The 8,761-nt window shown below is 35.2% G+C and overlaps 1 long non-coding RNA gene across 1 annotated transcript; it reads right to left on the reverse strand.

The window, feature by feature from the left end:
* On the reverse strand, positions 2,223 to 2,579 carry LOC109948978. The gene is made up of 3 exons (XR_002271471.1): positions 2,560 to 2,579; positions 2,381 to 2,469; positions 2,223 to 2,283 (listed from the first exon to the last, which is right to left on the reverse strand). It is a non-coding gene; the product is annotated as an uncharacterized LOC109948978 (long non-coding RNA).

Genomic DNA, 8,761 nt, shown 5'->3' on the forward strand with positions numbered 1-8,761 from the left:
CCGCAAAGTGTCCACCAGTTTCTGGATCAGTTGTGTTCCACCTTCAATAGTCGTCGCATGGGTGAGCTCAATTTTTTTCTTGGCATGGAAATTACTCGGTTTCCTGATCATTTATTTCTCTCTCAAACTCGATATGCAATTGATTTATTGAAACGGTTTAATATGACTGACTGCAAACCATGTCCTACACCGTTACCTTCTGACACTCGACTATCTTGTCTTGATGGTGATCCTTTATCTGATCCGTCTACCTATCGGAGTATGGTGGGTGGCCTCCAATATCTTACTCTCTCACGGCCTGACATTTCCTTTGCCGTCAATCAAGTGTGTCAGTTTATGCACAACCCTCGTTCTTCCCATCTTTAGGTTGTCAAGCGCATTTTTCGGTATATTAAAGGTACAGTTGAGCAAGGGCTTGTTTTTCACGAGTCCACTGATTTTACTTTACGTAGCTTCTCTGATGCTGATTGGGCTGGTTCTGTTGATGATCGACAGTCTACCACTGGTGCTTGTATCTTTTTTGGACCTAATCTCCTCACATGGACTGCCAAGAAACAGTCTACTGTTTCTCGTTCTAGTACTGAAGCAGAATATCGTGCTCTTGCCAATACTGCAGCTGAAATTCGTTGGTTTGGCTTCCTATTTCGTGAACTTGGTATCCCTCTTCGTTCTGCACCTTGTATCTATGTTGACAATCTTTCCGCCATCTATATGGCTGCCAATCCTATTTTCCACGCTCGCACTCGGCATATTGAGATCGACTATCACTTCGTTCGGGAATTAGTTGCTCGGAAGGCCCTTCATACCTACTATGTTCCCTCTTCCCATCAGATTGCTGACATCTTCACTAAGGGCCATAGTCGTGATCGGTTCTCCGTTCTTAAATCCAAGCTCAATCTTCGCCTTGCTCCGTTACGCTTGAGGGGGGTAAAGAGAATATCACTCCAGCAGATCCCGTCCAATCTGTTCCAACAGATTCCATTCCTTCCATCAGTCCCATGAAATCAGCCGACCCCAATCCATCAGCCTTAGAAGACTCCTCATCACAAGCACAGCGCTCTGTCAGCCAGATTTAGTTATCAATTAAATCTGTAATATATGCAATTGATTGTACTTACCTTATATTTCTAAAGTTTCTGTAAATAGACTTGCAAAAGTCTAACCCATGTACCAATATTTGTACTGACTGGTAATACAGAGAAGAATAATCGGAATTGTGCCAATTGCTCTTGCTTTCCCTCTCATCTCACCCTTCTCCCTTCCCGAGTTCTTTTTTCTTATACCTCAAAGGGTGACATTTGAGACAATATGATGCAGAAACCAATGACCATTAACGGGGAAAATTTAACCTTAATCAGAAACAGAGGAGAGCAAATGTCCAGAAATAAAATAGCTTAAATATCAGTAACTATCTTTGTTTTAACATATATTGAAAATTAATTCACATCAATTATAAATCATGAAAAAGTACAACTCGAAAAGAGCAAAAGCCAAGACCTACGAGGCAAAGTCTCTCAGCACATAGGTAAAGAGAGCATGGGAAAAAGGGAAGATTCAATAGCCATTGAGCAGTCTGTGTTGTTGTGAAAGAGATTAAAATTAGATTTGTTAGGGAGATACAGAGGTGTGGCTCTCAGGCGATTTGAGTCCTATGTGCTTACATGTTTGGCGTTAAAAACTCAAAAAACATAGGAGAACTTGGTTGGGTGTTGAAAATTGGGATTTATTTAAGGGCATTTTGGTAAAACAAGGAAACCACATATTTCCCAAAAATTGGCCCTACTTGAGGCCATAGTGAAGCCACTTCTTAATTATCCGTCCACACTGATAACCAGTAAAATTCATAAACGGAAAATTAACATAAATCATCAGAACCACATACAGCTAAAGCATCGTAATGAAGCCCATCATAGAGCAGCAGAGACCTTAGGGAATACTTCTCCTGTCAAAAGTACCCCATACGAAAATGAGCATAAACATTCCGAAATGGAACTGACAAGATTAATATACATGAGAACTCACTACTAATGCTATTTCTTGAACAGTCAATCTTATAGACAAGTGGCTACACAAACTATTTCTTGAACAGTCAAGGCGCAAAAACTTTGTCAAATATATCAACAATGTGCAATACTGTCAAACAAGACATAAGTCAGTATTGTATAATTAAGGTTCGGATACTTAGTTGGCTATCAGAAATCTTAGTTGGATCAGAATACTTAGTTTACCGAGAAATGCTTCAGAATACTTAGTTGGATCACTTGCTACTGTTGCTGCTATAACCTTCACATCATGGATGACCACAAAATGATCAGGAAGTAAGTATCGCACTTATGCATGCTTAATACAAACATGGAGCTATATATGCACAAAAACTGACCTTAAATGACTGGTGTACTTATAATCCCTGAATGTCCATATACCTGTCTCAACTCAGGAGCTTTTTTCTTGTCATGGTCGATAGCATACCTACAAATGAAGGGTGACTATTGAATAGAAAAATTGGCCTTAAATGACACAGCTCAGTTCATTGAAATAGAAGGTTGTATTGGAGCTTACCCAACCGCATTGAAGAGGCAATTATTGTCTGAGGGAATAGCCCTTCTTACTACAATACCTTCCATATTATAAATATTTATACCTGAAACATTGAAAGGGCTATCTGGTAATCTAATGACTAATACTATTAGTTGGATATGCTGTATGTTTTCTCTTCAAAATTCTAGATTTAGTAGGGTTGGCATACACTATCATGACCTGATATATTTTCAGTCTGTTTTAATTACTGGCTATTAGGGTGTGGTTTGAAACTTTGACTGATGGGGTGGGGGAGCTTGGACGGAGTTTTCTTATTTTTGTGAAATGGGTTTTGGAGGATTAGGGATTTTAGGGGAGTGTGTGAGTTCGCTGTTTTGGTGGAAGATATATGCAGAAGGGTTATGATGATGATGGGGGTGGGTTTTTGTGTTTTGTTAATTCTTTTGTTTGTTGGAAGAAGAATGAGATATTTTTCCAAGTCTTATGAGTGAGTTGGGTTCAAAAGCAATTATTGTTGGTTTTATATTTTGATTTTTTTGCAACTGTCTTTATTAAATTTAATTTTTAATAGTAATATATGTATTCTTCATGAATGGTTTTGCTCTGTTCAGGTGCGTCTGTCTACATGGGTTTGTGCTTGAAGCATAATGCAAGTTTTGTTAATAAATTCTCTGTTTTATGCTGTGCAAGTGTGAATTGGAATAAATAAATAAAATTTGCTGGGTTTTTGAGACTTGTGATGTTATTCATCAGTATTCATGCCTGGTTTCTTCATTGCAATATTTTTGTTGATTGTGAGCTTTTCCCTCTAGTGCTTGTTGCTGATACTGATTGTGAAGGTGAATTGGTTGTGCTTTATGATGTTTGAACCTCATTTCTGTTTCTTCTCTTTCATGCCAATAGGTTGTAGGAAACTCTGCTCTCAAACATAGACAATGAACAATTGAGTTGACATGCTGTGGGAGAATTGTTTGCAATGCAGAGAAGACTTGTCTCTTACTTTTGTGATGATGAACTGGGTGAGATTCTTTAAGAGTGATGTGTCATATTTGAATTTTTGAATATCAGATTTTAGTTTTGTTTTTAAGTTTTGAACATTGTTCTATTTCAGCATCCTATAGACCTGTGTTAACTTATAATTTGACTTGTGTTATATCTTGTTTCGTACCTTTGTTTCGAAAATTTCTTTGTAAAGACCAAAAAGAATAGTGTGTTTTAGTCATGAATGATGTATGGACAAATTGGAATGTGTTGAACATGATGCAAGCTGGTGTTGCAGAGCATGATATCCAATATGATGATGTATGGGTGCATGTAATATAACCCATATTAACTCAGTTAAGGAAATAGGGAAAAAGGCCATGGCATTGAAATGAGTATTGCTAGTCTTCTGTACATCCTATGTATTTATTAAGACGTGGGTATTTGAATTGATCCGATTCATGAAGATCAAGAATTAGATTGATTGGCGGAGTAGGTGATTCCATATCTAGTATTTCTCTCTCCTATTTCAAGCGAGTAATTATGCCATTAAGTGGTCTTGAGAATTGACATTAAATTTGCATATAATCTAATAATCAGTTTTTGTTTGAGTATAAAAAATAATGTTTTTTTTATTTCTCTCTGTTCTCATCATTGGTATTAGAACTTTCAATGCCATGGCCAACAATGCTTTGTATTAATCCTGCTGATTATGCTTATCTTGCAGGTTGTAGCAAGCAATTTTGACATAAGGGTTGAGTTGAAATTGAAATAAGAAAGGGATGAAACATTTGCAGCATATATGTTAGGAAAAAAAATTGCAACTTGCTATTGAACCAAAAGGGAGCTGCTGAAAGTGGGTCTAAGCAGCAGCAACAACAACCCAAAAGGTATGTGGTGCTTCTCTGTCACCATAATTCTATGTTCTGCAATTTCTGATAATCAGTTTATGTTTGAGTATAAAAAAGAAAGTCACAGATTATGGTTTTGTTCTTGCCAATATTGTTAATGGAAGGGTAGACATGGATCGAAAGAGAAAGAGGAAGATTATGACAACTCTAGTTGCAGTAGAGTTAGAGAAACAACATTTGTGTGCATCCATGATGTTAGTAACTGTCATATATGCTTTGACAGATGGTACTATGAAAAGTACCACTGCCGCATCTGACCAATGGTCTGGATGGAGGGATAATTTGGTTACTGAGATGTTTAATGAGTGGATGGCAAATAGAGCAACATGTATTTGTTGATCATTTGAGTGTACCTCAAAGAATTTTCGTGTTATTATTAATTTTGTGAATTTTTGGATTTTTATGATATCTTCATGTTATTTTTTATTTTGTGTACATGTTTTTTTAATTAAATTTAATTATTTCTGATATTAAATAACTTTAATAAACATTATAAATAAATTTTGTTTGAAGTCCAATGTAGTCCAGCCCATACTTGTACCAAACAACGGATTGGACTTTAGTACAGTGCAGTCTAGCCCAACTTAATGTAACAAATAACTTATTAAAGTCTAACTTAATCCAAGCCAAACCAGTCCAACACTCTAAGCCCAATCCTAACCAGTCCAGTCCAGCTCACCAAACAGGGCCTCAAAGAAAAGGAACAAATATAATATAGTGTACAGAAATGAAATTTTACAAATTTTTATCAGGAATGAATCTGAAATGAAAGAAAAAAAGGAACTTTAAAGAATCCATACTCTTATCAGTTCTTTAAGGTGCCAATAAATGAACCTAATATGTCAAAAGCCTACCCAGAAAACCACCCAGTTATGTGCACCCATAAACAAAACATATTATCGAAATAAATCCTCAAATAATTCCACAAAGGAAACCAACCTTCAGACTTAGAAACCCAATACCAAAGCTACAAAACAAACCCAGAGCTGAATTTGAAACCTCCCAAAATCATAAATTGAAAAAAGATGACAGATAAATAATGTGGCAATGAAATTTCCAGATCCAGTAAAAGTATTCGTACCAAGAGCAGCATATTCAAATAGACATGATACAATTTGGAAGAGAAGAGAAAAAAAGAACTCACTCTGTTTCTTCCTTTTTGGTCTATAACTATAAGGTAATGGTAGTTGTGCAAATACTTTGACGAGGAGGTGGTGGTCGCCTGCCTGGTTTTGGCTATGGCTTATGTGTTTTGGCTATGGCTTCTGTGTTAAGCGAAATACAAGAAAATGCATAGATTATAAATGCAGGGACTCGGCATCTGTCACATTGGTTCCTGTGTTTGACCTCTTTGGAAAATTTAGTTCGTGTTTTTCAATTTACTTCTTGTATTTATAGTTATTTTTTTATTGATTTAACCTTTAAAGGAAAAGTTAACATAAAATTATAAAATAAAAAAAGAACATAATTAATTAAAAAGTAAAAAGGGGTGTAAGTGGAAAGAAGAGTAGTGGGAAAATCAAAATATATACAACTAATAAAACACTTTTGACATTTTAGCCCATACCCAGTACAAATATATATTTAATTAAGAGTGCTGCTATTTTCACTTTTTTTTTTTTCTATTTCCCTAGAAATTATTGTATAATTTCTCTTATTTCCCCACCCACATCATCTTCTCACCCACCATGTAAGTTTGAAAAAATACAATCTTATATTTTCACCCACCATTATTCCTAAAATACCCTTTAATTATTAATTCAAGCAAATTCTCTTTCATTTGGTTTTTCTCATAATTAAAACATGGGAGTTATATTTTCTTTACATTATTCTTTTGATTGATTAGTTTTGTCAATATAAAGTGAAGTTTTTTTTTTTTTTTTGGGTTGTGTTTATTTAACTGTTGAATAATTTTTTTTTAGGGATTAGGTTCGTTTAATTTGAGTTTGATTATAGGTATAAATGGTGCAAAATCAAAATAACTTGTGTTTGGGCCTAAGAATTCCACACGCCAGCCCATTTTTGACGAAGAGGCCCATGAACAAAAAAAAATAATAAGAAAACAAAAAAGGAAGAAGAATGGGCATTGGCTCCAGAAAGCAACCCAATTGACATTAGAAGCCCACGTTTTTGCAAAGATTTAAAAAACACAAAAAAAATATAATAAATAAAATTACCAATTAAATGGTAATTCATCACCAAACAGGTCGAAAACCTCTAAAGAAATTGGATTAAGCTAAGCTTCTGAAGAATTCTCACCACTTGATCTTAAAAGCAAGTCACCAGATCTTTTCTTACTAAAAAATGTTTTCCCAAAAGAGCCCCACGTGACTACCTAACTTTGAAAATTCAAAAATTTCAACTATCATATAGGAGTTGATAGAGAGTTAATGAAGGCAGGTATAAAAGGAAGACTTCTCCAAATTTTTGCAGCCAAAAAGATCAAAATCTCTTTTTATATACAGAGAAACTCTGCACCAAAACAGGTGACCTGTCTAAGAGATAAGCAAACTATGTTCTCAAGAGATAAGTAAGAAGTAAGGGAGTTGTTCAAACAGAAAAGCAAACTGACCATCATGGCAGATTGTGTATTTCCTTCTTTACAAAGAACAAATAGAGAGCAAAAGGAGTTGATTTTCTTTTTTTGGGAAAAGCAAGGAAAAAGATCACCATGGGAACTGGCTACTGATGGTTCTTCACTGCCAGAATAGATAGCGTCCCCTTTTGTGGCATTTTAAAAGAAAAGATCTTTTGGAAGGATCTGCTGCCCATTATTCAAAGATTAAAAACCCCACTCCAGCATTTCCTATAAAATAAGAGAGAATGTGAACAAACAAAAGACAGCCAAAAAATCAATCAAGACAAAAACTCTCAAAGTCACAATTGACAAACTCAAAAAGATCCATTGATCTCAAAAACCTTCAAACACTGAAGCAACCAAAGCTCATTGAGCCACAAGAAACAAGTCAGCTATAACTCAAATCTCTGGTTTCGGTTTAGTTCAGAGAAACAATTTCACAAAGCGAGATTGCTCTCGTTACAAATTTGGTTTAGCACAAGGCCAAGTCAAGCAAAGTATGGGTTCTCACAACATGAAAACCTCAACAAATTTATGGAAAGCCCTAATCAAGAAAAACAGGTACTATAGTGCAGCTATAGCTCAGTAATAGTTAAATCCAGCCACTTCTGCCCCCTTTCAAACTGAAGAGGCTCCAATTTTGCCAATTCAAAAAGCCTTCCAGGGCTTGAAATAGATTAAGGCTCTGCCAAACTCGAACGTTTGTATCAATTTAAAGCTGAAACTTGTCAGTTGAAGGTGTTGATGGTCCAATCCAACACAAATACATCCAGTCTAGTCTAGATCAAAAGCAGCTATCCATGCAGAAATTGAAGTCTAACGTTCTTTTTGTCTTTTTTGGAGTTGGTCTTTATCTTTCTAAGCTTTGTAATAGGTAGTTCTACCTAAGATAGTTTACTTTCTTATCATTTATTCTAGCTAGAACTACCAGTTTTTGTACTGTGAAAAATTGTGAAAGTCCTCACCAGTCTGAGGCAGGAAAAGAACTTACTTGGGAGATATTCCTTACCCAAATTCACAATCGCTTGTTCAGAATCAGTAACTTGGGGCGCAAGTTATCTGTTTTCAAAGTCTGCTAGGATTTTTATTGCTAGCAGTGACACACTCATACACAAAAAGAGAGTTGGCTTGTTGACCAATCAATGATTTTCGAGTCATCCTACCTTCACATGATCAGATCAAAAACGAGTGAACAACTTGCTACAATAATAGGTACATGTGGGAACCAAGGTGTCTATGGTTGGTCTATATTGTCTTGGAAGTTCATATTTGCGGGATTGAACACTAGGGATTTGCCAAGAACTGTTAATCACATGGGAAAGAGAAGAAATACTTTTTGATTGGGAAAAGACATGGCTTGATTAATATGAAAAAAAGAGCTGCAGTTTAGCGTCTCTTTGTTTAATTAAGGATTTTTTTTTAATTTTTAAATTCTTATAAAATTGAGTTTTTATTTTAGGGTTGATGTTTTTTTCCTAAGTCCTTAAAAGTCATTTTACAAAGGGGTAAATTTGTTTATAAAATTTTGAAAATAAAATGGATGAGGAAATAAGACAACGGTAGAAATAACATCACTCTTTAATTAATAGAACTAATATGTTATTTCAATAATAGTTTATATAAAATTAATTAAATATATTACTTTAATTGTTGTGTTCTTGTCTTATCGTATTCTAGATTTTTGATATTTGACGTATTATACTTTACCATATCAACGCACTCGCATTCGTATCCATACAACATAGGCTGAGTG

This window comes from Prunus persica, chromosome G4, assembly GCF_000346465.2.
Source record: "Prunus persica cultivar Lovell chromosome G4, Prunus_persica_NCBIv2, whole genome shotgun sequence".
Classification (NCBI taxonomy): Eukaryota; Viridiplantae; Streptophyta; class Magnoliopsida; order Rosales; family Rosaceae; genus Prunus; species Prunus persica.